Source organism: Parasteatoda tepidariorum, chromosome 9 (assembly GCF_982258835.1).
Source record: "Parasteatoda tepidariorum strain Cologne lab strain chromosome 9, Ptep-v5.0, whole genome shotgun sequence".
Lineage (NCBI taxonomy): Eukaryota > Metazoa > Arthropoda > Arachnida > Araneae > Theridiidae > Parasteatoda > Parasteatoda tepidariorum.
The window spans coordinates 2,029,734-2,054,738 of NC_141763.1; the positions used below are offsets into that span (position 1 = coordinate 2,029,734).

At 29.8% G+C, this 25,005-nt stretch overlaps 1 pseudogene across 1 annotated transcript in view; it reads right to left on the reverse strand.

Annotated features, from left to right (window-relative positions):
- LOC147803239 (ATP-binding cassette sub-family C member 8-like) overlaps positions 1-25,005 on the reverse strand; it is a 62,792-nt pseudogene that overhangs the window by 33,649 nt on the left and 4,138 nt on the right. Inside the window, exons 2-3 of the transcript XR_015428865.1 lie at positions 7,456-7,634; positions 1,640-1,714 (exon numbers count right to left, since the gene is read on the reverse strand). The product of XR_015428865.1 is annotated as an ATP-binding cassette sub-family C member 8-like (transcript). The remainder of the gene's footprint in view (positions 1-1,639; positions 1,715-7,455; positions 7,635-25,005) is intronic.

Below are 25,005 nucleotides of genomic sequence, written 5' to 3' on the forward strand. Positions count from 1 at the left end.
CAAGTATTGAAAGAATTTTAATAAAATTTAAAAAAAAAATACTTAAAGTACTAATGTTAAATTATTAAAAAGCGTCCAAACATTACTAAACTCTTTTATTTAATTTTTTTTTAAATGTTTGTTTTTTAACTAATAGCCAAATTTTTTTAAAACATTGTTTTCAGTTTCTCAAAAGCATTTGTTTGAGCATTTGTGCTTGATTATTAGAAATCGAGAAACAGAGATTTTGAAAGAAAACATTTCGAGATAGACATGGAAAATACATTGAATTTAAATAGTAAATGTGAGGAATTTTAGAAATTTTGAGATATAGAGGTTTGAAATAAAACAGCTTTAACTGTAATAATAAAGGTCTTAGTTCCAGATTGAAGTTAATTTGACATGTTAAAGTTCAAAAAACATGTAAGTATTACTAAAAATTTAATATGGGGAGGCAAGCCCAGTCTCATTCTAATCGAGAAATAAAACATGATTTGTTTAACATCAAAAAGAAACTTAATAACATTTTTTTCAAGTAATAAACAAAACTCATAATTCTTGAGCAAGAATAAAACTATCTCCAAAACCCAGTAAATGTAAGACTATTTAAAAGTTTTATAACAGCTTTCTTAAGAAGACATGCAAAAGGGATTAGAACCATTGGAACAGAAAGGTATTACAATTGCAATGAAATGACGCATGAGAAATAAATCTGCAGTGAATAGAAATTAATCAGCAAAAAGAATTTCCAAGCTACTGAAACTATTTACCATTCCGTTAATAATTAAAAACTGCTTTTGTTGTCTTCTTAGAAAAGTTTTAATCCTCGAGATACTCCTTGGATAAAACTGTATTTCAAAAAACTGCAAAAGATTCTCTTATTTTTTCTACACCAGAGACACAGGTGATTGTGACTCAAAGTGTATCTTATCTTTACATCACTAGGTATCTTATCTTTACATCAATTGCAACCAATTCCTTTTAAATTAGGCTTTTCTAAACCATTTAAATTAAAAAAGAGTTAGACACAAACAAAAATTTGACTGCTAAAATCGATTCCTTGTCAAATAGGCTTTTCTACCTGATTCAAATTAAAGAAAAGTTTAGAAAGAATAAAAAAAATTGAATCTTTGTTAAACAGAATTTTTCACAATATTCAAACTGAAACTGTTTAAAAAAGCAAATGCAAATGAGAATCACAGAAATAGTAATACCGCTAAAAGTAAAATGTGTTTTAATTAATGCGTTAAATATACGAAAAAAATTTTGAACACATATTATACAGCTATAAGTAAACAGAGTGCTTAGCCAAATATCTCAACAAAAAATAAGCAGCTTTTAAGTACTTTCTAAGCAATCAAAAAATATTTTTCAACATAACATAACATAACAAACTTAGTAGGTTTTACTGTATAAAAAAGAAACTGAAATACATCTGACAAGTATGGGTAAGTATTGTGTTGCAGAAATGCAAATTAATGTGAATAAATTAAATTTATTACAGACCTTCCAAAAATGATTGTAATAATAAAATAATAATACTTAAAACCTAGCTTTTCTCCTACTTCAAAAACACAAAAGCTCAATCAAAATAAATATATGAAACAATATTCTAATAAATTATTTGCAATGATAATAATTGAGAAAAAAAAATACTTACTGTGTAGACTACTGATTGTGATCCTACTTTTGAACCCAACACATGCCCAGCATAAAAAGCTTTGATTTCATCAACCTGCATAAACAATATTCTATTTTAGAGTGCATAACCAGATTTTTCAACAAAAAATAAACATCTTTTCAGTACTTTTCAAGCACTCAAAAATATTTTTAGTCACTATAAAAAAAATAATAATTAGGATCTGTCCAATAATAAAAATAATGTTTTTCTATTGCTTAAAGTTCTTAATTTATAAACAAAAAATTAATAAAATTCAATATTTTAAAAACACAAACATGAAAAAATTACTAGTTTCTGATAAATATGGCAGAGAAAATTGTGAAGATAATGCTTTTTTTGTAATTTAAAACCCCAATTGACACGGCAAAGAAAAAATCTCTTTCTAAAAGATAGAATTAAACACTTTTTTTAAATTCCGAATAGAAAAAGCACCTTTAAGAGCTTTTAAAAAACATAAATCAAAAATAAGCACCTTCAGGCATTTTTTAAAAACACTATGCTAAAATTTCATAAAGAATATTATTTAAATAAGTAATAGTATTTAAATAAAGGAAAATTTAAATTTTCATTACATTATACGTCCCTAAAAATATTTTGAATAAATAAATAAACATAGTAAGAAATATATACATAAACTTATTGCTGTTAAGACTACCAATGGTCGTTAGCAGCAAAATAAGCATGATGTTTCCAGAGAACTTTCAGTTTTATACTTAGCACTGTAAAAACTAACATTAACATTGTTTTATTAAATTTCTATATCTAATCGTCCTAACTGCTATGTTCCTAATTGTGATTCTTAATTAAAAGTAAAATACAAAAGTGAGGTCGTTATTACTGAGATAACATATTATTGAGTAACCCTCAATTCTGGCATATTAGCACTGAATAATGTTTTTATTCACAATAAAAACATTAAAGCTACGCATTTCAGAAAACTGTCTTGTCTCCCTCCCCCTTTCTGTTTTGATGGTGATGAGATTTAAGATATTTGACTCATACACAACACATTATAATATTATTTGTACTTTACAATGTGTTTTGTGCATCAAAAATTTTAATTATTGACCAGCTCAAAAGTGCAAAGAGGCTAAATAACAGAAATATAAGTTGACTAGATTATGACTTATATTATTAATAAATAAATATAAAGAAGACCAACAAATAAATGCATTCTCATACCTGTCAACATTGGAGAAACAAAATAACTGAGAACTAGTGACATTTTTTAGACTACTAGTAAAGTTTTGATACATCATGCATAATCATGTAAGTCAAAAAGAGAAATTCAAAATTGGAAATAATATAAACACTTACATTATGCTAAGTAAAAAATATGTAAATAAATCTTAATCTAAAGAAGATTTTTTTTTTTTTGCTTATTAATCCTTTTGCTTATATTTTTAAATAATAAGCAAAAATATATAAATTAAAGATTTTTTAATTTTATTTTTGCCATCAACAGATATTTTATTGAAAAATATTTTTTGTAAAAATTTCTTCAACAAATACACAGAAACTTACTGAATATATGGGTAAACAGGAGATAGTCGTAAAATACAGGAGTTTTTGTTAAAAAACAGGAAGGAGACGATTGAAAAAATACACTTAAAAAAGAAGTTAAGACTATTTTATGTGCAGAAAATTTAGTAACCAACTATGCATTTTAATTGCTGTGTTAGGAAAGAAAATATAAAACCTAAATAATGTAGGAAAATACAACTTATAAGTAACTAATTTTGAAATAGAAATTTTACAATATACAGATCTCGCTTGAAATTACTTAATTATTTAAGCTAGTTGATGAATATTCATTCTATGTTTATTAAATATTTATGTTCTTGAAAAAATTACAAAATCTAAATAATGTAAGAAAATATAACTTATACGGAACTAATTTTGAAATAAAAATTTTACAGTATCTTATCTGCAGTATCGTATTTAACAGATATGGATTGAAATTTTATTAACTTATAGCTAGTTGATAAATATGCATTTTAAAATGCTGACACCCTACTTGCAACAATACTGATTGTACTTTTATTATTCCTGTAATAAGAAAAAGGCTAGAAGAATTTAATACTAAGTAAAATTAATGATAGCATAATTTTAAACTTTTAACAAGGGATAATTGATCAATATGTAACTATACCATTTAAAAAGTGTTTACATAATGAGATGTTAAAAATATAAAAGGTAATATATGGTAGTAAAAGGTAGTAAATGAAACATTTACGCAGCAAAACTGAAAATCAGCACCTTAGTTACAACTGGCTGGTCTAGTATGTTACAAAAATTAATAAATGACAAAGGATTTAAAAATTTATACTGTAAGCACTTGACGCTATTCTTTATTAATTGATTTTTTTTTTTTAATTTCAGAAGTTATGATAAATTTTGAAACATACAAGAAAGGGAATATTGGAAGTTATTTTTCAATTATGTAAATAGTTTTTAATGTAAATGCTTTTAACTACTATTGTAAATTAAATATTTCAAATATTTAATATTATTGTAAATTAAATATTTCAAGTAATAAATCTTGTCCAAATATTTAAATTTTTTTTAAACAACTTCATATATATCAAATATTTCAAATACTTATAAATTATGTTATTTTATACCAAATAAAAATTAATGTAATTTTGTTCCTCTGTGTCCATTCATAAGAGTATGGTCATTGAATGCATTTCATTTTAATGAAATAAAAAAGTCAGAGTCATGCTAATGTCAATATAGTTGTTTACTTGCCTTCAGTTAATATTTATGTTGTCTCATAGTAGAAAAAATAATTATTAGTAAGTAATTTTAAAAACTGAATGAATAAAATTAACATGTTAATGTACTAGGATGTATTTTGTCGTATACTGATTTATATGCTACAGTGTAAAGTAGAAAGCTAAAAGTCCTGCCTGATGATTTCCTTTTAAATTTGCTGGAAACATTTCTGAAATTTATAAATTTAGAATAGGATTAAACTTTTATAAATGACATGCCTTGGATCCTAACAGTGATAAGACACTATTTTTGTACATTCAGAATGCAATGGGATAAACTGGATAAAATAGAAGAAATCCTTAATTATCACAGGGAATAAAATTAAAATTTATAAAAACTCATTGAAACTAAGTTTTTAAACAGGTTTTGTTCATTTATATTGAATTTGTAAATTTATTATAAAAGATAAAACTAAAACTATAAATTCCACGTTTAAATTTAGTCATAAAACAAAAAATTAAGAAAGATAAGCTTTATTAAGCATTATTCTATACTTATATTTTATTCTATACCAATTAGGAGTGAAAGATATTATTCAAATAAAATTAATTTCAATTAATTATCATTTATTTCAATGCTTTTGTTGTAAGCAATTTCACTTTTTTATGTCCTAATCACACTTAAGTTAAGCATTTAGTTATTATATGACAATACTAAATAGAAAAAACTATTAATGTTATTTTCATAGTAAAACATATAAGTCCTTGCTTACAGTTACTCATTAATTTAAACATACGATTTTAAATGAGAAAAAAAGCCTCCCCCCCTAAGAGCAGTTTTGTTCCGTTGGGGTACAAACTTCATGATCTTGTTTAAACTTAGTATACAGAAATATTAAAACATTAATGCCAGTATATAAAATACACCCCTTTGAAAATCATACTTATATTAAGCTATTTTTCTATTAATGTATTAGTATTAGAGATGTAGAAATTTAAAAAAAATTGACAGCTAATTTAACACACTGGACATTTATTATTCAGAAAGATGTCAACAATTCACAACTGAATATGGATTAAATAAAGAATTGTGTATTATTCATATTCCGAAACAGATTTGTATGATCAATTCTTTAAAAAAATTACTTGATACCTAAATAAACTTTTGCGTTTAAAAAATATATTTCAGGCAAATCTCTCCACCTTCAGGTGTTACTTTCAAAGTCACAAATATTAGGAATTATAATCAGAATTTAAGGGCTATTAAACCATAACCACTCTCAAATAAAGAAACTAAAAAATTGAGATTTCAATAATTTATATGTACAGTTAATTGAATTTTTCTTCAAAGTTAGTAATGAATTAACTATTTGCAATGTAAGAAAAACTAAATTGTATCTTAAATGTATATAATTTTGTAAAATTTTAAAGAAATATATATCCTATTGAATTAGCAATAAAACTGATAACTGATTTTTTTGGACCATTAAGAAACATAAATAAAAGAAATGTGATTGTCAATTAAAATAACTTTGTACACTTTCTTGATTCATAAGAATTTAGGACAATATATATCCTTCTTAATGAAGAAAAAATATTTTTATTTCTTGAAAAAAAAAAGTACTTTGAAAAATTCTTATTTATAAATGTTTTCCACTAAAATTAAAATGCTTTAATTGTATATAGATCAATACAATAAGTTAAAAGTACGAGGGTTGTTTTTTTTTCAACCTCCGATCGCACAGTATGATGGCTAGGAATGCAGCAGGTGATTGGTGTGCGCAGTAGGCGACTGCGCATCTTCCCCGCTCAAACGCTCTGTAATGTCGATTCCAACAGGTCATTTCCAGTTGAGTTGCAGTCACATAAACATGGCTGTTGCTATTGATTCTCCCGCCAACTGTGAATTGCGAGCTGTTATCCGTTTCTTGCAGGCAGAAGGGAACAGTGCAGCGGAAATTCATCGAAGAATGAGTCGAGTGTATGGAGACACCTTTATGAGTGATGGCATTGTTCGTGAATGGTGCCGAAAATTTAAAGATGGCCGAATTGATATTCATGACGAAGGCGGTCAAGGACGCAAGTCTGTCGCCACAGACGACATTGTTCAGCGCGTTGACAAAGCGGTGAGGGAAACTCGAAGGTTCACCATAAGTGAATTATCGATGAAATTTCCAGGTGTTTCAAGATCTGCCCTGTACTCTATCGTTACTGAACGGTTGCACTACAGAAAAGTTTGCGCTCGCTGGGTCCCAAGGATGTTGACTGACAACCACAAAACTCGCCGAATGGGTGCAGCTTTGGATTTTCTTGACCGTTACAATACTGATGGAGAAGATTTTTTGAAATCCATTGTGACAGGTGATGAGACATGGGTTCAATTTGACACTCCCGAAACGAAACGACAATCACAACAATGGATGCACACAAACTCTCCAACGAGACCCACAAAATTCAAACGAACCTTCAACAGCCGTAAGATTATGGCAAACTGTTTTTTGGGACCAAAAAGGTGTGTTGCTTGTGGAGTTTATGCAGCCTGGAGCAACAATTAATGCAGATTCATATTGTGAAACTTTGCGACGCTTACGGAGAGCTATTCAAAACAAACGAAGAGGCAATCTGACTTCTGGAATTGTTCTGATACAGGACAATGCCCGTCCCCACAGCGCTCGTGTAACCCAACGACTCCTTCAGCAATTTCAATGGGACATTTTCGAACACCCACCATACAGTCCCGACCTAGCACCGAGTGATTACCATCTTTTCCCTGAACTGAAGCAGTGGCTTGGAGGGAAGCGCTTCCAAACTGACGTGGAGCTCAAAGAAACCGTCACAACTCACTTTCAATCATTGGCGGCTACATTTTATGAAGAGGGTATTGCAAAGCTTGTTCACAGATATGACAAATGCTTTAATCGTCAAGGTGATTATGTAGAGAAATAAGCTGTATTGTACATAAGTTTTGGTGATAAAATCTTTTTTTTATATTGACCGGTCTTTTCTTTACAGCCCATCGGAGGTTGAAAAAAAAACAACCCTCGTATTACACTTATTATCAGCAAAAATTTTACTTACCAGATGAAACAGTGAAGACAGAATTGTAGTCAGACATGGTAACTTGCTTGGTTGAATCATCTTGTATGCACACAGGTTGATTTGTTTATGATCCTTCGTTCCAAAGCTCTTGCCATATCATCCTGTTGCTCATAATGATGAGTAACAAAAGCAACAGATTCAACTATTGTTTCAGGTTCCTATAAAATAAATGTGATTTTACTTAAAATAATTATTTATACGCTTGCAGAGGTACACTAACTATTATTGATACACTAAAAGCTTATGGAAATTTAAAGTTAGAACATTTTTAAGATGTATATAACTGTTTGTTTGTATTTTTCACAAGTAGGTATTTATTAAAATTTTATGGACTTTCACTAGAAAAGAATAAAACGGTTAATGAACATTTACTTTTAAATTATTAATGTATTTCAGTTAACAAAATTACGTTAATATCTGGTGAAAATGGGAGAAATTTTTAATGGCCACTTTAAAAAACTAGCTGTCTTTTCAAAAGGAAAAAAAAGAAAAATAATATAATTTTAGTTTTTTTTATTGACTTTTATATCTTTGAAAAATTGACAGTTAACAGGATTTTTCTTCTTCTTTTTTTTATTTATTTTTTTTTTTTTACAAAAAACATGATTATTAAGAACCAATGATTTCACTTAACCACATGCAACGACAGAAAATTCGAAATATAGAAGGGTAGTTTAATTAATAACTAACCATCAGGTCAGCTGATAGATTACAAATAATGACTGGAGACAAAAGAACTGTTGTTCTCACATGAACCCCAGAAGGAAAACGAACTAGAGAGGTTTTAAAGTCGAGATAGAACATTGAAAACTTAATATCTTTATATACAAGTTACAAAACAAAGACATAAAGATAATATTTCAATTAAAAAATCGCAATCGGAATTTTGGGAAATAATAATGTTTATAAACATTAGTACATTTCAGATTAACAAAATTAAGTATTATAAATAAACAGAACAAGGTCCTTGAATGTTGAGCACTGTCTTAATGAATTATTTCAGTTTTATAATCTTTTGTATTAATAATTTTTACCAGAGTAAATTCCTTGTTTACTTTGTTACTGAATAAATATTTAAGATACTTCAAAAATGGTAAAAATAAATTATTGGTTTAAAATCAGTTACGAAAGATTGCACGAAAATATTTTTAAGCTTTTAGCTTACTTGTTTTCTGTGACTTTTCAGTTTTTTTGGAATTCAAGGTTTATACGGGGTAAGATAAAAGCGTACAGCGAACTATTAAATGAACATCTCAAAAAAGAGCAGAAACAAGAATCAATAGCTTTGCATGGACACTAGAGTATCGTATGGAAGCCCAGCTTAATGTAAAATTTCCCCTACAATTGAACTTGAACAAAAAAATACGGAGGGTCTTGTATGGATACAGAACCTCCTATTTAAGCTGAATTAAAATTTACATAATAATTAAAGTACTTAGGACAAAATTGCATTGAAGTTAAATTAATTTTTAAATGCATAAAAATATTTAGCAATATTTAAATAATTGATAGGATTAGTTAAAACAGGAAACCATTTCCCAGAAATCAAAGATTTTTAATGACTTAGTTATTATATTGAAGTAAAAGTTAAAAATAGAATAACGATGCTAAAAATTAAAATTTAAGTTTTAAAATTAAAAACACCCATTCGATAAGATCATTAAAAGCAAGATGCCTAAGCAAATACAGCTAGAAAAGAGATTATAAGTCACAAAGCAAAAAAAAAAAAACGTTTGAACTTAAAATTGGTCAGGGAATCGAGGGGGGGGTGTCGAAAAAATTTCTATCTTTATCCTTTCAGCGGAGTGCCGTGTGCAAGCGAACAGCGAAGAGAATTGGATGGTGGGTGGAGGAGGAAGTTTGTTTATGTGCGCCGTTGCTAGGCAACCAGATTTAAGAAAATTGTTTCTCTGCTCTTAAAAAGAAGATAATATTTCAGAAAAATTTAAGAAGTGCGCTTTCTTTTAATTGGGATTGTATCATCTATTAAATTTAAAATCGCCCTTGACCTTTTGGCTGAAGAGGGCCTAGTTTCATTTGGGGTAATTTTTTAATTATTTTTTTGGCAAATGGAAGAAAAAAAATGGTTGGAATGTTGAGGTCGAAGTGAATAACTTCATTCCTAATGCGAACCAAGAGGCTTTAGTAATAATTCTAAGAGTTTTATTTTTGAGTGTCTGGATTCTCATACGATTTGCCTAGGAATGGGGATTAGTAAGTAAGGATGGGTCTAATGATGGAGGTATAGGATAATAGTTTCGATTTGAGTTAACTTTTACTATTTATATAGCAACTAATTTCACCTTGAGCAGCCTTTGCTTTTTCAAGAGTTTTCGTAACTCTCTGTTAAATGTAAACTGGAATCAAGAGTGATTCCTGAATATTTAGCATTTTTGTCCCAGGGATTGGGTTCGTTAAAGACGGTTAGGGGAGAGGAAAAAGAACTAATTCTTCTTCTTTTTTTTTCCTTTTAAAAATGACAGCGACAGGTTTAGAGGCATTAATTTTGATTTTCCAATCAACGAGCCAAAGCATCAAATCGTCTAAGTAATTTTGGAGATCCTTTATGATTTTGGATAATTCCCTTGAATGGGTAAAATGCAGTAACACGAAATTTGAAACCCGGGGCCGGGGGATATCATTAATGTAAAGACAAAATAAGAGGGGGGAAATGAGAGTACCTTGCGGGGGACCTTAATAGTTTTGGGGCGTCAGATATGATTACGAAATTTTACACGGAAAAATCTAATACTAATGAAAGGATTTGATAATATGAAGAAAAACTAAGTTGAACGAGCATATAAGAGAGGGCAAGGTCGGCCCCATGATATTTACTCATATTTTCTGGGTCTTCATGATCAAATAATTCTTGCTCTTCCTTATCATTTTGAACTAGATTATGCCTGAGACTTATATAAATGTCCATAATAGAGCTACATCTCAAATTAATAAAATCAATCTTAATAGTGTATCTTAAAATTATTTAATTTTCTAGATATCTCTTTGCGTATGGATTAGTAACAGTGTTACGAATTTTAAGCGGTTATTTCTACTTCTTGAATTCTACATTTATTGTATACTATTGTCTACCCCATTACTTTCTAATTATTATTAAAATTTGTGGACTGATCGTTAAAACACGGTTCCCAGCAGATCACCGAAGTGGCTGCTCATCACTGGCTGCGGTCAGTGTGAGGGTGGGTGACCACTTGGACCACGAACATACGGTTACAAAAGCGTTAAGTAAAAATTGCAAAGTAATAAGTAAATATAGTCTCATTTTAAAAATACATTTCTTTTTTTTAATCAGTTTTCTAATAATTCATTAATTTAAAGTTATGAATAAAATTAAAAAATAAAATAAAAACATTGAAAAACTTACAATTTTGAGGAAAAACTTTCAAAGGGATAACAGGGAAGAAAGTTCTAAATTTAATTAAAACTATCTTCTTTGTGATTTAAACATTGTAAAAAAATGTTTTCTTTCAAAATTTAATTAGATAAATATTTTGAAAGCACGACAATATATAAATTTTTAGATTAAAATAAAAGTTATTTATAAAAACATATTCCACAAAATATTACCAAGATTAATATTATTAATCATACCGAATTTGCACAGATATCTAAAAAATTAAGCAAACTAAAAAAAAATTCATATTACAAAAGTAAATTAGTGAATGGCTTCTAAAAACTTTTATTATTCTTTGTTACTTGGTGCAGAATTTAAATTTCTTTAATAAAATGTTAAAAAAAAAATAATAATAATTTTGAAATTTAAACACAATGAGTATTGAAGCTAAACATTTTTACCCTACATTCTTAATATTTAACATATTTGAGAAAATTTATTTTTTTATTTCAACTGCTTTTAAATAAAATCATTAAGATATGAATTACAGTTTTTTGGAAGGGAAAATCTGATTTCTTTTTACATAACTAAACATAAGATTTTTGCAGCATTTAAAACATATGAGCCCCACACTTAATGCTTCTTTCATACCTTGGCTCTAAATATTATATAGTTATATCATAAAACAACTTAGAAGTGACAATTTTAAAAGTAATAATATAATAATTTACAAAAAAGTAATAAGCAAAAAAAAAAAAAAGGGAATAAAGTACAATAAAAGTTTGCAAAAAATTTATGCAATTGGTGGACGGTCCCTGAAGTAAAAATATTATGCTTGAAATTCTCAATTTACCTAACTCATAAATTTAATGAATAAAAGGGAGATGCAAATTTTGAGGTGATGAAGCCTTGGAATTCTTGACTACTCGGGGGACCTAATAAAAATACGTAATTAGTGAATGAACCCCAAGTCAAGTTCAAAGATTATTGTACTGATCTAAAGATAGAATATCTCGAGAAGACATTTAGTTTGGCAGTGACGAAGATGATAGCACGTGACCAACGATGAGATTAAGAAGAGAAATAAAATTTTCTATCGCTATTAGAGAGATTTTTTTTTAACTATGCTTAGTTGGTTCCCGAAATTAGTGAAAATTCGAGAGATTTTTCAGTTCGATTTCAGAAGGCGGAAAATGAAGTCTGAAATTGAGAATCTCTACCAAAATGCAGCAGAGTTGCACATGAGAGGGCACAAATCTTCCCCACTGAATCCAGCTCAGTACACGCACATGCGGACCCGCAAGTATTTCATCAAACATGTGAAACGATTGACGTTTACATAAGCTACGGACTGACGGTACGCCGAAAAAGACTGGGGTTAAATGAATTGTAACTTTAATAGAATCATGTCTTTCTGTATAATTCGAGGCGAAAGTCAACGCGGTTAAGAAAAATCTATTGAACTATCTATGAAAAAAAAAACAGGCAATGAGAAAAAAAAAACCTTTCAGGGCTTTTGAAAAACGGAAATTAAAAATAAGCACCTTTAAGCAGTTTGTAAAAACGGTACTGACCCTGTATTTTAGCGTTCATAGCATTAGCAATAGAAAGAAAAAAGTTGTCAAGTCTCTTTTCTCGGAATCTATCGTAAAGCACTTCTTTTTTTCAATTACACGGCAGCAGAGTTCTGAATTGGAATTGAAAAAAATGTAGTGGTAGTTTTTCTCCATTACCCCCACAAGAATTTTATCTGTGATAAAATCCAATTAATGGATATCACTATATGATCCCTTGCTGTTTTTGCGAGAGGTTGGGAGAGCTTTATTAAGACCACAGGACTTTGAGCAGTGCGAGCTGTATTAAGATCCCTGTTGTGCGAGCTGTTGCTTCTGTATTTACATTAGCAGTGTGTACAGACCCCCGTTGTGTGTGATCGAGACCGTTTAACAACAGCGTGAGGAGAACAATATCACAATCACAAAGAGCAAGTCAATTCAATTCGAAGTGGATGTTACTGTCCATAGAGGCGTGACCAGTTCACGTCCGAAGGTTTCCAATGTGAGAAATATGTTACTGACAATGTCAACCGTCATCTTTTATAAGAAACCTCAAGATAAAATCGAGTTAACTTGTCTTATATACTAGTGAAGGGGACATTAATAATTGTAGTGGTAGTCACGCCACGAAGTTTTCAGCATTATTATTTGTGCACGGAAAATTATTGCATCATAAAGAGAACATCCTGTCCGATAAAATGCAAAGTAATCAATAAGATATAAATAAAATATCAGCCTTTTAAAATAATAATTAATTAACGACTGAATATGTGGTTACTATAATTTATTTGTTCGAATAAAAATTTTATTACAATGAGGCCCCAATTCTTTCCCATACCTCTTTTAACCAAAGATGGCCCTCTAAGTATAGGGATCAGTCGACACAGGAAAACAGGGTGACTAAATATGTAAATATTAAACAATTGTGTGCCATTCGCCACTGGCGCTACTTTTCCCGCCAAAATTGCACCATGTGCTCCAAAATCAGTGATTTCGACTTCTCGTATTACGCAAGAAATATGACCACGAACTTTCACCGAAACTTTCATTCCACGCATTCTTGTGTCTTTGCTGTCATGTGCCTATACCAGCAAGCCTGCTTTGGGAAATCAAGCGAATTTTAAAGCAGACGGTGCGTTTCCTGTTTTTTAGTGGCACCATCTATAGCCTAGAATGCGACTTCAGACTCATACACGTCGCAGCCTTTTTAAAGGATAAACCCTCTCATCCATCCATCCACAAATCATAATTTTGACCTGAACCGGAGAATGATCTATCTCCAATTCAGTTCCCCTAGAAGTTTGCTTTGTTATGGGAACATGGAGGATTTTGTGACCCAACAGTGTTTACGTGCACCAGTCAACATTTATTAAACGGGGAGTCCTCGCCGGCAGGAATCAAACTCACGGTCACTTAAACATGGTCTCAACGCTCTACCAATCCAGGTCTCCGAAGAGTTCTTTTGTTCTTGGATGTTACAAGATTACTAAATAAGATTTTAATGACGAATAAAATATTTTTTTTTATCTTCTCCACTCACTGCAATGCGAAAAACTGAGATTTACAGAGTATAAGGTTTCTTTTGAGAATTAAAAACAATTTTTTATTAGAATTAAATTCTAAATTATTGTTCTTGACGGCGATTTTATCCAGGCGCATTTTTTGGTGTATTTTTATAGACTTTTTCTATCGTCGCTTTTTTCTAAAATTTTCGGCTTTTAATTTTTTTTATTAATAAGGAACTAAACTGCTGTTTGTAGAAAATGCAACACCATGAAGGAATCATCAGAATCAAATGAAATTCGCAGCAAATGTCAGTTATAGGATATTATGCAAATTAATAAAGTTTCAGAGCCATCGCGCGTGCGTGGCGCGCGCAGCGCCCTCTGAATTGATGCTGAAAGCGTATAAATAAAGTGCTGTAGCGGGACGTTGAAAATAGTCTATGATTATTTGTTAGTGGCAAACGTTTAGTGAGACCTGAGTATGCCTCCACGACGGAAGAATAAGAAATTCAAGCAACTTACGGAGTTTGAACGAGGGAGGATAATCGGCCTTCGAGAAGGAGGATTTTCCTATCGCGCAATAGCAGCTCGTATGCAGCGGAACAGTTCCACAGTGATGCGAGTTTGGAAGCAGTGGACCGACGAGAACCGAACAACTCGAAAAACAGGCACTGGACGACAGAAGGTGACGTCAGAGCACGATGATCGACACCTGCTCCGCATGGCGGTGAATGATCGCACAGCTTCCTCCAGGCAGCTGGCAGCACATTGGTCTACTGCTACAGGTGTACAATTGTCGGCTTCGTCAATTCGTCGTCGTCTGCTGCGCCGTGGATTGCGTGCAAGGGTGCCATTATACAGGATTCCCCTCACGGCGGATCATCGACGGCTGCGTCGGCAGTGGGCTCTTGAGCACAGAGACTGGCGAGCTGATTGGCACCAAGTTGTCTTTTCAGATGAATCACGCTTCAATTTGTGGACCCATGATGGCCGTGTTCGTGTTAGACGTTATGCCGGTCAACGCTGCCTTCCTGAGTGTATTATTGAACGACATAGTGGTCGAACACCCGGAGTTATGGTCTGGGGTGCGATTTCGTATCATGGACGATCCAATTTGATACGAATTGAGGGTAATCTCAATAGCAACAGATACGTCCGTGAAGTGCTACAGCCCGAAGTCGTTCCTTTCCTTCAAGGCATCCCTGGAGCTATCTTTCAGCAGGATAATGCACGCCCACATGTTGCGCGGACTGTTAGAGACTTCTGTTCAGCACAACGCATGCAACTTCTTCCTTGGCCTGCTTATTCGCCGGATATGTCGCCTATTGAGCACGTGTGGGATATGGTTGGTCGGCGTCTCACTCGTGATCCGCGTCCTGCAGTTTCCAAAGACGAACTTTGGTTGCGCATACAAGCGATATGGAATTCTCTTCCTCAAGCAGATATTCAACATCTGTTTGACTCCATGCCACGTCGTATAGCAGCACTTATTGCAGCGCGTGGTGGCTGCACCAAATACTGATTTCGGACGCTTAATTTGTTTCTTTTGTTTTGAAAATTTCATCATTTATTTGTATCAGTACAAGTCGTCTCTGCATTAAATTTCATTTGATTCTGATGATTCTTTCATGGTGTTGCATTTTCTACAAACAGCAGTTTATTTTTTCAGTTTTCTTTTTCTGTATAATTTTTTTAATAATTTTTCCATTTTTGAATAATGAAACACTGAACAATTTTATTTTACACTAGATCAGTATTTATCCCAGTATTATTATATTAATCCCAATAATATAAGTTTTGTTTAGTATCTAATAAACATTACGATTCGAAACTAACGCAAATTTTATCTAGCAATACTGGTTTAAAAGATTAAACCCTAAATTTTATAAGATAAAAACGTTATTCATACTATGCTTACATTTTAAATAATATTACTTAAAAGGTACAGAACTTTTTTTAAGCACTTAAGAGATGAATCGTGTAGTGTGTTTAATATTTTGAGAAATGCATTACATAAATAATATGGATTGCTTTTTTAATCCTTTTAAATTTCTAATTTTTGAAAAAGTGGCCCCTATAAAAAATGCTACTGGCTGATAACAATTTCTTACTATTTTTGTCCTATTTCACTCAGCAAAAAAAAAAAAAATCAAAAAATTTAAGCAAAATTTACTTCAAGTTAAATTTGTCATCGCAACCACAAGTTTGAAATTTGCTGCAAAACGTTAGCGAATTATTGCAAGTAGTTCGCCCAAAATTTTCGTAAGGAAAGCAACTAAAAAAAAAAAAAAAAAAATTGGCGCTTTGATGACGTAGGAAAAAGTTTGAACTTCGCTACCAATCTTTAGCAATTAAGATTCTGACCGTGGAAGCTTAAGACTTCTACAGGACCAATCGCAAGTTACAGAAAAAATAAATTTGTAAACATTGAGTATCACAATATAAAAAAAAAATTCTTCCAAAACATTATTCACACTTCTATCTCTACACATATGTCATATGTAATTATCTTAAGTAAAGTGTTTTAACTAGAGACAAGTTTGAATTTTGAGAGCGGACGTTTGCTCTTTGTATAAAATTGTTAGCCCAAGTATATGCTATTTTACCTACCAAAGAGTTGCGGAAAAAGCAACGTTTAGTTTTCTTTATGATTAGAAAGTTCGAATTTTAATCTCATCGTAAGAAATCCTCTGGCCCATAATTTGTTTTCGTTAGTCAACTTGTTAATTATACCACCAAAACTAGTTTTACTCAACTTTTACTTAGAAATTGCAACTTATGCCTTAGATACTTCAAGTATGAATTTTTCCTGAAGTAGCCTATTACAATGTTGTAAGTTAGCATTGCTTATAGTCTCCCCCCCCCCTCATTTATCACAAAAGAATTAGCAAATCACATTATTACCAGAACTATGGTGTATCACAAAAAACCTGCCAATTATATGTCATCTTCATCATAAAGACAAGAATTTGATCCGTAAAACTCAAAAATAAAAAGTAATAAGATTTCAATGAAGTTATGATCATATCAATTCAAATCATTCGAAAAATTACATTTATAAATTTTCGCCACTGTATAACCCTTCATGTACCAATCGGACTTTTAATTTAAACTAATAATATTTCCATAAAGCATTGAAACAGAACAAAATATCCCATTTTAACTTGCTTGTCCATGTAATATGACTTTACGTTTATTATTATTGATTGCCAACACACGATTATTTGAAGTTTAACATCAATCTAACTATTTATATGTTGGTCATTTGTTCTACGAAGCCATTTTATTATTTCTCAATTTCATTCCTCAATTCTCAGCTTTTTATCGAGGTCAATTTTGTAAGCAAGTCTTTCATATTTTCTTGTTGATTCATTAATATTTTTAACTAGTTAAGAAACAAAGTATTAAATGTTTGACTTAAATTTTACAATGACTTGTAAAATCCATATTAAGAATTTTAAGAAAAATTAGAAGTTAACATTCAATTTTTAAAAAAAAATAATATTTGTCTATGTGTAAAACAGACTATATTTAATGGGACAAAAAAGTTTTTCACTCTTTTGATAATTTTTTAATTAAGTGGTACATAAAGTGTTAAGTACAGTACAAGTTTGATTCAACAAGTTCGGCATGTTATAAGAAATTCATTATTACGGCAAGTTGCTGACAAAATTCTGTCCTTGATGATTCCAAAAATATTTAGATTCCAAGATAGAGCAAATTGAAGAAACAAATTTTTTACTTTTAACAAGTCATATAACAAGCCAAATATCCAACTCTGTTGGGCTGAATTTTATTTTAGAGAATTTATGACTTTTTCACCATGAAAATTAAATTTTTCTCCCAAATGATAGCTCACTAAATTTAGAATCGTAAGATTGAAATCATGTTACGATGACAATATCATTTTTTTTCGATAGTTCACAAGCCAAAAAAAATTTTACGACCAGAAAAGTTCCATCAAATTTATGACTAAAAAACGACAGATTTTAACTTTTTCAAACGTTAGGTCATTGTAATAATACGTTAGCTCAAGGAAAATCATCGTTAATCATCGTAATTAAGGAAAATCGCCTTCCAACTTAAAAACAAAAGGTGCTGTCAAATCAAGTATTATTAGCTTACTTTTGACCTAGAAATGACAAGAAACTAAGCATTAACTTATTTTAATTCATAATTACTTCAACAAAAGGTTTTGTTAACTCAAATACCAAAATAAGTTAAGGTCAGAATAAATGTTTGAGAAATTACAAGTTTGATATTTGCTTTCAAAAGTTAACTTATTGTAAGAAAACTAGGGTGACCACTCAAATCAGATTTCAAATTTTCCTGATTTTTCCAGGTTTTCCAGTAAAAATCTTAAAATTTCCAGGTCATTGTGTTTTTTTTCTTCTTAAAATATAGGTAGGTACAAGAAGAGCGTCAATATTATTTAAACTGCTGTTTTTAATATATCATATTAAATAGATGTGGAGAATAATATGTTTAACTAGGAGAATATATTTTTAATGAATAAAAAAATTTTTTCAGTGTTAAATAGTTTTTGTGCAAAATGTTCCGAATAGAAAAAAAATACTGAGTTACCCAAAAAGCCCTTGCATAAGTACTGTTTAATATATTTTAATTAAGCAAAGGAAAATAACTCCTGGTGATTACACATCAGTAAATTTTTACATTTATTTACATTTCAATATAGAGCCATTTTATAATGTATTTTATCCTAACAGTGCTCTTTATAAAATTCATTGATATTTTTCTTTAAACCAATATCTTAAGTAAAATGTTTAAATAATGTTGTTTGCTTTGAATTAGTCCTATAATTTTAAGAGATATTCAGTAATCACAGATGCAAAGTTGTGAAATTTCTTGTAGCATATTCTATAGAAAAACACTAGACAAAATTCTTTAAATTTTTTTTCTTATTAGAAATTAGAATATTTAAAAATTCCAATCTAACCCCACGTTTTTTTGTTTAGATTATTTAATTGTTTTTCTTCTTAAAAATGGGCAATTCCATGGTGTCAGACATGAAAAATTAACATGAATTTTTTAGAAAAACCATCTTATGAAACATAAGTTATAATCATCAAATTTTTATATTAAATATTATTACATCATAACCAATCGAAAAACAATTTATTTTAAACAAACTGATTACAATAAGTTCAAATTAAATGGATTAAATTGTGAGGGTCGGATGTAAATCGCACAAAAGCAATAAACAATTACTTATTTAATTGATAGATAATTGTCTGAACTTTATGAATTTGTTTATAATTTAAATGTAAACATGACTGAATTTTGAAGCTGACACTTCCATAAAAAATTCTATGCAGTTCTTAACTTGTAAAATATGATATATAATTAAGTTGAAATTTTTTGCTTCAGTGTCAGACAAAGTTTTCCAGATGGATATAAATTTTAGTTAATGATATTATAATGACTGAAAATCATTTAATCTTAATACTATAAACATTATTTTTCAATTAAATATCTACTTTAAATTTAAAATGTCTAATATTTCCTGTTGTAATGAATGGATCAATGGGTTTTATAATATTTTCCTTCTTGTAAAAGTTAGTTGAAAAATCAAACATTTTAATTTCAACTGTGCTACATATATTAACAACAATGTAAATAAAATTCATATATAAGCATATTTCCTAAATTGAATAGTTTCAAAAACCTTGGAATAAAGAAAGCTGTTGCTATTTTTTTTTTAGTAATATGAAAAAGAATACCGAAAAGTTTCATTATTTTAATATAAAATTTAAAAACAAATCTATTGAAAAAAAAAAGGTCTCTGTACATTAAAAGAAAAAAAAAAATTTTTTTTACTGTATTATTAGCCTATAACAACTTTTTCTGGGAAAAAAAGACTGCATAGAAAAAATGATAATTTAATAGTTTTATTTATTGCCAGCATAAAATTAAATAATAATTTTGTACAGCTCTTACAATCTATTCTATTTCATATTTCAAAGCATACAATATCAACTAATATTACTTTTACTTGTATTTAGTGGCATAGCTAGCGGTGAACAAGAGTATAAGTCTCCGGTTGCAGTACAAGAGATGTGCCCAACTTATGAAAAAAAAATTTTTTATCAATTCTAGAACAAATTTTAATCTCTTTTTAATACCCCTTCTCTAGTTTCATTTGTTAATTACAGACCCAATAACTGCTAACAATTTTATCCCATTTACTTATGTGTAATTTGCTAAGCAAGTAGGTTTATTATTTCTTTCAAAAAAGAATTTTTTCCTACACTAAAAAAAGAATAATAATAATAAATAAAATAAAAAATAAATAAACAAAAAGTAAATATCTACATAATGTTCTGAAATTTTTTTCTGTAAATACATACATTTTTCAGGTGTTAAGCAAAATGATTAATATAAAATGTTCTGAATAAAGATAAATTGCTTCTCAAAAAATTAAAACTGAGTTAAGTAGATCAAATAAAAAATTGAAAATAAAAAAATATATAAAAACTTCATTGATCAATTTTAAGTTATAATATAAATAATTTAAAGTACAGCACAGTTAAACAAATTTTAGTAGATTACAGAAGAGAAATATGTTATTGTAAATTTACCTAAAGGAATATTTAAGATGGTTTCTATTCAGATTTCACTTAATTTTATAAAGAAAAAGCGAAATAAGAGATGGAAATAAATAAAAACAAATGTAATAAAAAGAAAGGCAGTGGTGTCCGACGTAAATATAATTAATTATTAATATACAATAAAAATATTTATTATCAAAATCTTGCTTTTTAAACAGAAAAATAATTTAATTATGTTAAATAGAGTGACTCAATACAATTAATTATGTATTTTGGTGTCGCATGTAAATTTTACGTAGTAATTTTTTTAAAAATCAAAATGTGAAATGTTTATACACATTTGTGCAAGATAACCTGTTTTGTTATAGTTCACTTTGATAATTATTTTTTCCATTTTCTATTATTTGCATAAATTAAAAATAAACAAACAAACTGTACTTTGTAAGAGATTCACTTATGGTTAAAAATTTGAAATGATGTAACCTTTCATTTAACAGCCTATAACTTATTGAAAACTGATATTTATAAATCATTATTTTGAAATCCTAAGTTTTTTACCTTGGAAATGATCCCTTCTTTACTTAATATTAAATTTAAAATTTTGGTCATCCCAAATTGAAACCTGTACCAGTACAGTGCAGAACAAAAAAAAACAAAGTTTCGTTTCCCTTCTTCCTAATGAACAAATATAATTATTTTTTTTATATTCTAAGTTTATACATCATTTAACATGTTTGCCATGCATTCCTTTGTTTTTAGGGTAAAAGGAGAAACAGTTTCGGAAGTATTTCTGGAATGTAAGCAAAACATTTACAAACTTTTGACATTGTGATTAATACACAATTTGAATTTTAAATTAGAAATTCATAAAATAATCTTTTTTTAAGAATAAAATATATTATAAATGGTTAAAATGAAATCTAGAAAATTAGCATCAATGCAATAATTGTAACGATTTTACTGTTAGCGATTCAAGAAAATGAGTGATTGGTTGGCTTTGCAGAGAAAAAATAATTCATTGGATGGAAGTACAAAAGCTTTCAGAAAAAGACTAAGATAAAATCTATCATCAAATTATAACCAATTTTTTTTTTAAGAATTTTATAAAGTTAAAAATACTGAAACGTTTTGTTAAAAGAAAAAAAATACCTCCAAAGCATCAGAACAAACTTAAACAGTAAATGAATTTAACCCACAGATTAGAAGATAAAAAACAGAAAAATCCTCTTTTTATGAACAGAAGCAAATATACTAACCCCTTCTTCCACCTCCCCCACAATTTTTGACTTTCCTTAACTGCTTAGTCCCATAATTTCCAAAGAGGTTAAAGATTTCTCCATTCATTTAGCAACATGGGAGAGTTTTATATGGCATTCTAGCTTAGCGGGGTAATAGTGGAGAGAATTTTAATGGAGTATTGCAAAGTTAATGATATTTTGACTGCTTGACGATTTTTAAATCTGAATAAAGTGGATATAACGGATGGTAAAGAAATTTAAATTATGAAAAAAAATCCAGCTTTTATTAAAAATTCCCTGATTTTTCCAGGTTTTTTCCAGTATAAAAAATTCCCTGTTAATTCCAGGTTTTCCAGGTGGGTGGCCACCCTGCTTTTATAAAGTTAATTTTTTTAAAAATAGATAAAGTTGCAAACATTAAGCAACCAAAATTTATAAATGCAGACAATTTCACCGATTAATAATCTGAATATTTATCTGTTATCTATTAAGAAAATTTTCAGAAACTTCAGGGACCCAATGAAATGAAATCATTGAACAATTAAAAATTTGCCATAAACAAATTAAAACCAAAAAGTCATACATATTGTTGAAAGAATTAGTTTATATTGTTGTAAATAGATGACATCACAAATGCTGACATAGATGGCAGCAGTGTTGTCTTTAATATAACCTCTTTTCTATAATAAAATATTTAGTCCAGTTTCAGCCTTCACCCAGGTATGTGGCTTTATTTCATGTGACTTCATGCTTAATTATTGGGTTAAGTCTTTAGGTTATGGGTCCAGGATGGTCCAAGAAATTTATAGCTAACATTTATTAAGTTTAATATATTTATTTCTAAATTCTTTGATAAATTTTAGAATTAAAGATAGATAAATTATGGTAGCGTTAACATGTGTTAACACATGGTTAGGCTTAAATGCTTAACACTTAAATAAATGTAGTTGTTTTTCTTTTTTAAACTTTGTAACTAATTTAATTTAACTATGTTTTAATAGAAAATTTATTATTTTATAGTTATATTTTTCGATAGTTTAATTTAAAGTTTACAAAGAAAAATAATCATGCCAGGGGGAGAAGGTTCTTTTAGCCATAAAAAATTAACTGGGAGGGCAAATTATGCTGATTGGAAGTTTGCCATGAAAATGCACTTAATTAAAAGAGATTCATGCGATTATGTTGAAGGGAAAAAGGAAGATGCAGCTTTAGATACCAAAGCTTTGTCATACATAGTTAAAGGGGTTAGTGAAACAATTTTTAATGATTTGAGGGACTTATCTAGTGGCAAAGAAGCCTGGGAATTATTATCAAAAACTTATGATGATAAAGGAATAACTAGAAAAGTGTCGGTAATTAAAGAATTGGTTAACACTAAGTACACAGATTGTAAAGACATGTGTGACTACCTTCATAAAGTAATTTCAGCATATCAGCAATTAAAATCAACAAGAGTTAAAGCAGATGAGGAATTAATAGCTGGAATAATTTTAGCTAACTTACCTGATAGATTTGAACCCCTTATTATGGATTTGAAAAATTGTGAGGAAGAGATAACTGTTGATAACGTTAAAACTAGATTAATGGCTGAGGATGATAAACCTAATTCTGATGCGAATTTAGATCAAGCTTTCGTTAATGAGAAATTTAAAGGCAGGAATAAGTTTAGGGGGAAATGCTTCAAATGTAATTTGTTTGGGCATAAAAGTATAGATTGTCAAAGACCCCCACGCCAGAAAGGTGGGTATGATAAATTTAACAAAAAGGGTAATGTGAAGCCTACATCTAGTAAGACTCCTATGAAGGAAGAAGCTTATGTAGCAGGTATCTATGTTGCAAATTCTAATCCAAATCCTAATGTTTGGTACATGGATTCTTGTGCTTCGTTCCATATGACCCCATATAAAGAATTGATAACAGATTATCAAACTGCAAGTATTAGTCAAATTAAAACAGGCAGCTCTGTTATAGAAGTTGAGGGGGAAGGGAGTGTTAGTTTTCTTTTATCTAGAAATGGGGAGAAAGCAAAAGTAACTTTTAATAATGTATTGCATGTTCCAAAACTAACTGCTAACTATTAAGTATTTAAACTTTTGGGTATGGTACTTGTACTTTTGGGATGGTTACTACCTTTACAGGGGAAAGATGTTTTGTTCATAAGGGGGATAATTTAGTAGCTAGTGGAACAGGTGTAAGCGATAGATTATATTCTTATACTCTTTAGTTCGTTATGTAACATTAAGAGTTTTGTTGGCTTATGCAGCTATTTATGATTGGGAAATCGATGAAATGGATGTTGTTATGGCTTTTGTTCAAGGGACACTAAATGAAGAAATATACATGAAAATTCCAGATGGGTTTAGTGAATATTACGAACAAAATTTAAATGGGAAAGTTCTTAAACTTAATAAAGCTCTAGATGGCTTAAAGCAAAGTGGCAGGCTTTGGTATCTGACATTAGAGGAAGGCTTAGTTGAAATGGGATTTAGGCAAAGTTCTTTTGATAGTCGTGTGTATATTAAACTTAATGAGAGTAAAGAACTTATAATTGTAGCTATCTACGTCGATGATTTATTAATTTTTAGCAACTCAGTAAGACTTAAAAATTTAGTGAAGAAGCAACTAAGTGAAAAATTTGAAATGAAAGATTTAGGTGAAGCCAATTATTGTTTAGGTATTAAAATAGAGCGTAATAGATCAGAAGGGTCCATTAACCTAAATCAAACCCAGTACATTGAGCGAATGCTTAAAAAATATAGCATGCATGAGTCGCATCCAGTTGTCACACCACTTGATCCAAATCAAGTCTTGACAAAGGTTGAACTTAAAAATGATGATTTAAAGGAACGTAAGTCGACTATTCCTTTTCAAGCAGCGGTTGGTAGCCTGCTTTATGCAGCCCAAGCTACTCGTCCAGACATTGCACATGCAGTGAACACTGTATGCCAATTTTGCTGCAACCCATCGCAAACACACTGGAAGAGTGTCAAAAGAATTTTCCAGTACCTTAGAGGTACCACTGATACTACATTAAATTATTCAAAAGACTATGGTAGTGAAATAATGGGATACTATAATGGGATTGGTGACCGTAGGTCAACAACTGGATATGCGTTTACAATTGGAGGGGGAGCCGTTTCCTGGTGTAGCAAACGACAACCAACAGTGGCAACGAGCACTACAGAAGCGGAGTATATGTCTATATCTGCAGGGTTGCCACAGAAAAAATGAACAAAATAGTTGCTTATAGTAGCCTAAAGCATGAAAATAGTTGCCGAAAACTATGAAAATAGTTGCCTAAATAAAAAC